Below are 8,576 nucleotides of genomic sequence, written 5' to 3'. Positions count from 1 at the left end.
GGGAGTATGGACGAGCCTGGAAACGTCTCTTCACATAAACATTCTGGAACTAAGAGCAATATACAATGCTCTAAGCCAGGCAGAACCTCTGCTTCAGGGAAAACCGGTGTTGATCCAGTCGGACAACTTCACGGCAGTCGCCCATGTGAACAGACAGGGCGGCACAAGAAGCAGGAGTGCAATGGCAGAAGCTGCAAGGATTCTTCGCTGGGCAGAGAATCATGTGATAGCGCTATCAGCAGTGTTCATCCCGGGAGTGGACAACTGGGAAGCAGACTTCCTCAGCAGACACGATCTTCACCCGGGAGAGTGGGGACTTCATCCAGAAGTCTTCCACATGCTGGTAACCCGTTGGGAAAGACCAATGGTGGACATGATGGCGTCTCGCCTCAACAAAAAACTGGACAGGTATTGCGCCAGGTCAAGAGATCCGCAGGCAATAGCTGTGGACGCGCTGGTAACGCCTTGGGTGTACCAGTCGGTGTATGTGTTTCCTCCTCTGCCTCTCATACCAAAAGTATTGAGAATTATACGGCAAAGAGGCGTAAGAACGATACTAGTGGTTCCGGATTGGCCAAGAAGGACTTGGTACCCGGAACTTCAAGAGATGATCACGGAAGATCCGTGGCCTCTACCTCTAAGGAGGGACTTGCTTCAGCAGGGTCCCTGTCTGTTTCAAGACTTACCGCGGCTGCGTTTGACGGCATGGCGGTTGAACGCCGGATCCTAATGGAAAAAGGCATGCCGGAAGAAGTCATTCCTACTTTGATTAAAGCAAGGAAAGAAGTAACCGTGCAACATTATCACCGAATTTGGCGAAAATATGTTGCGTGGTGCGAAGATCGGAGTGCTCCGACGGAGGAATTTCAACTGGGTCGATTCCTACATTTCCTGCAATCAGGATTGTCTATGGGTCTCAAATTGGGATCTATTAAGGTTCAAATTTCGGCCCTGTCGATTTTCTTTCAAAAAGAATTGGCTTCAGTCCCTGAAGTCCAGACTTTTGTTAAGGGAGTGCTGCATATACAGCCTCCTGTGGTGCCTCCAGTGGCACCGTGGGATCTCAATGTAGTTTTGGATTTTCTAAAATCTCATTGGTTTGAACCACTAAATAAGGTGGATTTGAAATATCTCACTTGGAAAGTGACCATGCTTCTAGCCCTGGCTTCTGCCAGGAGAGTGTCAGAATTGGCAGCTTTATCTTACAAAAGCCCATATCTGATTTTCCATTCGGACAGGGCAGAACTGCGGACTCGTCCGCATTTTCTCCCTAAGGTGGTGTCAGCATTTCATCTGAACCAGCCTATTGTAGTGCCTGCGGCTACAAGTGACTTGGAGGACTCCAAGTTACTGGACGTTGTCAGAGCATTAAAAATATATATTGCAAGAACAACTGGAGTCAGAAAATCTGACTCGTTGTTTATATTGTATGCACCCAACAAGATGGGTGCTCCTGCGTCTAAGCAGACGATTGCTCGTTGGATCTGTAGCACAATCCAACTGGCACATTCTGTGGCAGGCCTGCCACAGCCTAAATCTGTAAAGGCCCACTCCACAAGGAAGGTGGGCTCATCTTGGGCGGCTGCCCGAGGGGTCTCGGCATTACAACTTTGCCGAGCAGCTACGTGGTCAGGGGAGAACACGTTTGTAAAATTTTACAAATTTGATACTCTGGCTAAGGAGGACCTGGAGTTCTCTCATTCGGTGCTGCAGAGTCATCCGCACTCTCCCGCCCGTTTGGGAGCTTTGGTATAATCCCCATGGTCCTTTCAGGAACCCCAGCATCCACTAGGACGATAGAGAAAATAAGATTTTACTTACCGATAAATCTATTTCTCGGAGTCCGTAGTGGATGCTGGGCGCCCATCCCAAGTGCGGATTATCTGCATAAATTGTACATAGTTATTGTTAACTTATTCGGGTTATTGTTGTAGGAAGCCATCTTTCAGAGGCTCCGCTGTTATCATACTGTTAACTGGGTTTAGATCACAAGTTGTACGGTGTGATTGGTGTGGCTGGTATGAGTCTTACCCGGGATTCAAAATCCTCCCTTATTGTGTACGCTCGTCCGGGCACAGTACCTAACTGGAGTCTGGAGGAGGGTCATAGGGGGAGGAGCCAGTGCACACCACCTGATCGGAAAAAGCTTTACTTTTTGTGCCCTGTCTCCTGCGGAGCCGCTATTCCCCATGGTCCTTTCAGGAACCCCAGCATCCACTACGGACTCCGAGAAATAGATTTATCGGTAAGTAAAATCTTATTTTTTCTTTGCATCATGTGCTGTTTGGGGACAATTTTTTTGAAGTGCCATCCTGTCTGACACTGCAGTGCCACTCCTAGATGGACCAGGTGTTTGTGTCGGCCACTTGGGTCGCTTATCTTAGTCACACAGCTACCTCATTGCGCCTCTTTTTTTCTTTGCGTCATGTGCTGTTTGGGGAGTATTTTTTTGAAGGGCCATCCTGCGTGACACTGCAGTGCCACTCCTAGATGGGCCAGGTGTTTGTGTCGGCCACTAGGGTCGCTTAGCTTAGTCACACAGCTACCTCATTGCGCCTCTTTTTTTCTTTGCATCATGTGCTGTTTGGGGAGTATTTTTTTGAAGGGCCATCCTGCGTGACACTGCAGTGCCACTCCTAGATGGGCCAGGTGTTTGTGTCGGCCACTTGTGTCACTTAGCTTAGTCACACAGCGACCTTGGTGCGCCTCTTTTTTTCTTTGCATCATGTGCTGTTTGGGGACTATTTTTTTCAAGTGCCATCCTGTCTGACACTGCAGTGCCACTCCTAGATGGGCCAGGTGTTTGTGTCGGCCACTTGTGTCACTTAGCTTAGTCACACAGCTACCTCATTGCGCCTCTTTTTTTCTTTGCATCATGTGCTGTTTGGGGACAATTTTTTTGAAGTGCCATCCTGCCTGACACTGCAGTGCCACTCCTAGATGGGCCAGGTGTTTGTGTCGGCCACTTGTGTCGCTTAGCTTAGCCATCCAGCGACCTCGGTGCAAATTTTAGGACTAAAAATAATATTGTGAGGTGTGAGGTGTTCAGAATAGACTGGAAATGAGTGGAAATTATGGTTATTGAGGTTAATAATACTATGGGATCAAAATGACCCCCAAATTCTATGATTTAAGCTGTTTTTTAGGGTTTTTTGAAAAAAACACCCGAATCCAAAACACACCCGAATCCGACAAAAAATTTTCAGTGAGGTTTTGCCAAAACGCGTCCGAATCCAAAACACGGCCGCGGAACCGAACCCAAAACCAAAACACAAAACCCGAAAAATTTCCGGTGCACATCACTAGTACAATTGCAGCTAAAGATGTGGCATTAACCGGGTGATCAGGGGAACCCTATGACTGTGTTCATTATCAGCGGTCTAAAAACACCCTCACTACACTATGGCCCTCATTCCGAGTTGATCGGTCGCAAGGCGAATTTAGCAGAGTTACACACGCTAAGCCGCCGCCTACTGGGAGTGAATCTTAGCTTCTTAAAATTGCGACCGATGTATGCGCAATATTGCGATTACTAACTACTTAGCAGTTTCAGAGTAGCTTCAGACTTACTCTGCCTGTGCGATCAGTTCAGTGCTTGTCGTTCCTGGTTGACGTCACAAATACACCCAGCGTTCGCCCAGGCACTCCCACCGTTTCTCCAGCCACTCCTGCGTTTTTTCCGGAAACGGTAGCGTTTTCAGCCACACGCCCCTGAAACGCCGTGTTTCCGCCCAGTAACACCCATTTCCTGTCAATCACATTACGATCGCCGGAGCGAAGAAAAAGCCGTGAGTAAAAATACTTTCTTCATAGTAAAGTTACTTGGCGCAGTCGCAGTGCGAACTTTGCGCATGCGTACTAAGCGGATTTTCACTGCGATGCGATGAAAAATACCGAGCGAACAACTCGGAATGAGGGCCAATGCTCTGAAGGTGGCTGGATCTTTGGTAATAAAAACACATAACACCTGTTCTCTACTCCCTCCACTGGCTGCCAGAAAGATGACGAATCGTCTTCAAGATTGGCTTACTGACTTTCATAGCCCTACATGACCAGGGCCCAAGGTACCTGAAGCAGCTTCTGATTCCATACTGCCCTCCTCGCTTACTGTGATCTGTAGATGAAGGACTATTAGCAGTACCTAGAATCTCCCAGAATTCATCTGGGGGTTGAGCTTTTATCCATGCAGCTCTGACTCTATGGAACTTGCTTCCCTGCACAGTGCGAGAGGCCCCAACTATAGAATCCTTCAGTGACAGACCAAAGAATTTCCTGTTTACTCACGCGTTTCACTAAAGTCCCTTTAGTATCTCCATGCTCTGTATTTTATGGAAATCTTTTCTGTACTTCATTGTTTCTGTACCGTATTATGCTCATTCTATCTGTTAATCGTCTTTAGTCCTAGTGGAGAAAGAGCGCTATCTAAATACAATTATTATTATTATTATTATTATTATTATTATATGATTATTAAAAAGGGTACTGAAAAGAAATATATCAGTTACCTATGGTGAAAAAAAAACCCCACTTCAAGTAGGGAGTATCTGTGAGGTTACCCAGGCGTTCTTTTCAGCCCTTTCATGGAAATGAAGGTAGACCAGGAAATCCCCAATGACTATGGCTGAAAACCCTTCAACAATTCTGATGGGCAGCAGGATTTCCAGGTATACAGATGCTTCAGATGCCATCTACACAGGACCTTCAGGTCCAGGACATTATAAGAATAAATGTAAAATAGAAATCCAGGTAGTACCAAACAAATGCTTTTGTTGAGTCACGAACCCCACATCCACCCGGGACAGGGGACAGCAGGGTGCAACAGGATACAAACTTTTGGAGAAACAGGGGTATATTTCCCAGAGGAGAACAGGATTTTATTCCGAACTCATTCAGAGACAGGAGAATCTGTGTTAGATCACAGGATGTACGCTCAGTATGTAAAGACAACACATTTCCAGCGAGGAGTAATTACTACCCTCAGGGCTATAGAAGGCGCCAATAGATGTAATCAGCAGACTACCTCCACAAACCAATTGCATAACATCCCCCACTCCATTAGACTCTCCCCGACCTTGCAAAGCTTCAAACGGACACTAAAAACCCACCTATTCATCAAAGTGTACCCTTCGGTTGCATAACCTAGTCCTGAGGCTGCTCCTCCATCCCCCTGCCTCGTGCCTTGACCACATACATGTGGTCTTGTATGTGGTCAAGGCATGCATGTGGTCAACACATGCCTTGACCTCCACCCCCCTGCCTCATGGCTTGCTTACATACTGCCGTCCAGCTACCTCCCGCTTGCTTGCACCTCATGTCATCTGTCTGTCCCCCTTCCCATTAGATTGTTAGCTCTTCAGAGCAGAGCCCTCTTCTCGACACATTTCACTCACAGCTTTCCCCTACTCAGTGACCATCTTTACCTGCTTTATCTCATGCTGGTAAAGGCTCATCTCCATCTATGGCACCAGCCCCTTGTAGTTCGATGATCACTCCCTCGCTACTTACTGTACATCTTAGCTGTATTATGTTCTGAAAATAGTGTTGCTCCTTGTTACCTGCATTCTATTTCTGTTTTCTCTTACATCCTAGAGGATGCTGGGGTCCATATTAGTACCATGCGGTATAGACGGGTCCACCAGGAGCCATTGGCACTTTAAGAGTTTAATAGTGTGGGCTGGCTCCTCCCTCTATGCCCCTCCTACCAGACTCAGTTTAGAAAATGTGCCCGGAGGAGCCGGTCACAGCTAGGGGAGCTCTGCAGAGCTTCTTTAGAAAAGTTTATTTTAGAGTTTGTTTTTTTACAGGGAGGCTGCTGGCAACAGCCTCCCTGCATCGAGGGACTGGGGGTGGGGGGCAGCAGTGTCCGCCCTGCGGGGTCTTCAGCCACTGCCTCCGCTGACTGGACATTGAGCTCCAGAGGGGACAGATCGCGAACCCGCCATAGGGGAACGCTCACTCCGGCAGACAGCCGCCACCCCTCTCAATGAGCTGAAGTGTGGTGAGTTAGTCACTGTCCCCCCTTACAAGCGGGGGGGTCAGTGTGAAGAGGGCGGCTTAAGGGTGGGAGCGCGGAATTAACCGTGCTCCCGTATGGCTCAGCGGTGCAGCGCTGTGAGGGGCACCCTGAGCCAGCAAGGTACCCTACACTGACCATTTCCAGCCTGTCGGGGTCCGTGGATCTCAGCCAGCACAAAATTCCTCAGGCCAGTATAATCTTCAAGAGCGGGAAGACAGCGCCATTATAGGGGCGGAGCTTCTCCTCAGAGCGGACCCAGCAGCGTTCAGCGCCATTTTTCCTGCCTGCAATCCCTACTAGTGGATATCCAGGTCCCTCCAGTGCAACTCCAACTATGTGTACGGTACCAGGGGGTTGTAGAAGGGGGGGAGGCTGTGTTATAGGCTGTGTCACCTATTAAGGGACACAGTCAGCGCGGGTTAGGGTCTCCCTATACCTCTAATAGCGCTGCATGTGGGTTGGCTCCAATCTCTGTGTCTCTCTGCCATTCTTGGGGGGAAACTCTGTCTATTGAATACCCTGTGTGTTTGTGGGGTGTTTGGTGTGTGTGACAACATGTCTAGGGACACTGTTTTATATGCTGCAGAGGATATATCTTCCCAGGAAGACTCCATACCATGTAATCAGGATTGCACTGTTGTAGCGCAGATCCCTGCTAGAGAGCCAGAATGGTTAGTCTCTCTGAGAGGGACTATTTCTCAGATTTCTGACAGGGTTGCTAGGACTGAGCATGCCACTCAGATACTACAATCCTCTATGGTTGTGTGGTCTGATACTGCTTCCTCGGGGTCCCATGCGGTACATTCTCAAAAACGTGCAGTTACATTACTTATGCAGGACACTGACTCTGACACTGCAGATGGTGACGGGGATGTGTCGAGGCGGACAGCATCACTTGCTAGGGGGGTGCCGTTGATGATTGAAGCTGTGAGCGATATTTTACATATTTCTGACACAGCTCCTGAACAGGTGGAGGAGGCCTTCTTTACAGATAATAGGAAGCCACCCCTCACCTTCCAGGCATCCAAAGACTTAAACACTATCTTTGAAAAAGCCTGGGAAACTCCGGAAAAGAAATTTCAGATCCCTAAGAGGGTCTTGGTTGCTTTTCCATTCCTAGAGGAAGATAGAAAGAAGTGGGAGTTTCTGCCGATAGTTGACGCCTCTGTCTCCAGGCTGTCAAAACAGGTGGTTTTACCAGTCCCGGGATCTACCCGGCAGATCGCAAGGTGGATGCTACGCTAAAATCCATTTACACGGCTTCCGGGGCTATATTGCGGCCTACTATAGCCTGTGCTTGGATTGCAAAAGCTATTGCCAGGTGGTCAATCACTCTACAGGAGGAGTCGACTTCGCTGGATAAGGGTGACGTTGATGTATTTTTTCGCAATATTCAGGATTCTGCAGGGTTCCTGGTGGATTCCATGAAGGACCTGGGTTCCATGGCTGCGGGGATCTCCTCCATGTCCGTCTCGGCTCGCAGGGGTCTCTGGCTGCGCCAATGGTCTGCGGATGCGGAATCCAGGAAGAGCGTGGAGGGCCTACCCTATACTGGTCAGGCTCTCTTTGGGGAGGCGTTGGATGCGTGGACTGCCACGGCTACCGCGGGTAAGTCTACTTTTATCCCCTCAGCTGCGCCGGCTACGAAGAAGCCCTTTACACTAGCCACGTCACAGTCCTTTTGACCCGCAAGGCCTAGAAAGAACAAGCCTTCGAACACCTTCTTCAGAGGTGGTCGTGCCACAGGAAAGAAACCTGCTCCCACAGGTTCCCAAACCCTTCTGATACGCCTAAGTCCTCCGTATGACGGTGGACAGCTAGGCCTGGAGGAGGGTCAGGTGGGGGCAAGACTCTGGCAGTTCAGCCACGTCTGGGTGTCGTCTGGCCTGGACCCCTGGGTACTGGATATAGTATCCAGGGGGTACAGACTGGAGATTCAAAATCCCCCACCTCACCGTTTCTTCAAGTCAGGCTTGCCAGCACTGCTGGCAGATAGAACAATTCTTCTGGAGGCTGACAATGTCTATAATATTTGTCCTATTAAAAACACGTTAAAGGTTAAAGAACACAGTACGCAATTGGCGCAAAAAGTACCGCAAGGGTACTCCCTTAACTATACCTTAAGGAATGTACTTATACTGTAAACATTTGTGCAGTGACAATGTGTAGATGTAATGCAGTGTAACCTTGTTAGCTTAAAAGCTGTATGAGCGACTATGACGCTCTGAGAAACCTTCATGCATTTATAATAATCAATCAAATACCGGTCTAAGGTTCTAACGCCTTTAGTGAGAGAATGAACGTTCAAAAAGAATAATACAATACAAGCTATACACTACCAAAATAACATAGAATATCTAACCAAGTAACTAACATATAATACAATAAAGACACAAGTACGTTTAAGGGGGAGGGGAGAGAGAGGGGGAGAGAGAATGGCTAACAATAACAATAAGACAATATGGTTGCAGAGAAGCTTACACATGTGAGGAACAATCGCTGCGCAGTTAGTCAATGCTGAGAATCTTTGTGGAGAAAATACTTGAGCTTACCCATACTG

The sequence above is a fragment of the Pseudophryne corroboree genome, chromosome 3 (assembly GCF_028390025.1).
Source record: "Pseudophryne corroboree isolate aPseCor3 chromosome 3, aPseCor3.hap2, whole genome shotgun sequence".
Taxonomy (NCBI): domain Eukaryota; kingdom Metazoa; phylum Chordata; class Amphibia; order Anura; family Myobatrachidae; genus Pseudophryne; species Pseudophryne corroboree.
The sequence above is the reverse complement of the archived record's forward strand: the minus strand, read 5'-3'. Positions refer to the sequence as shown.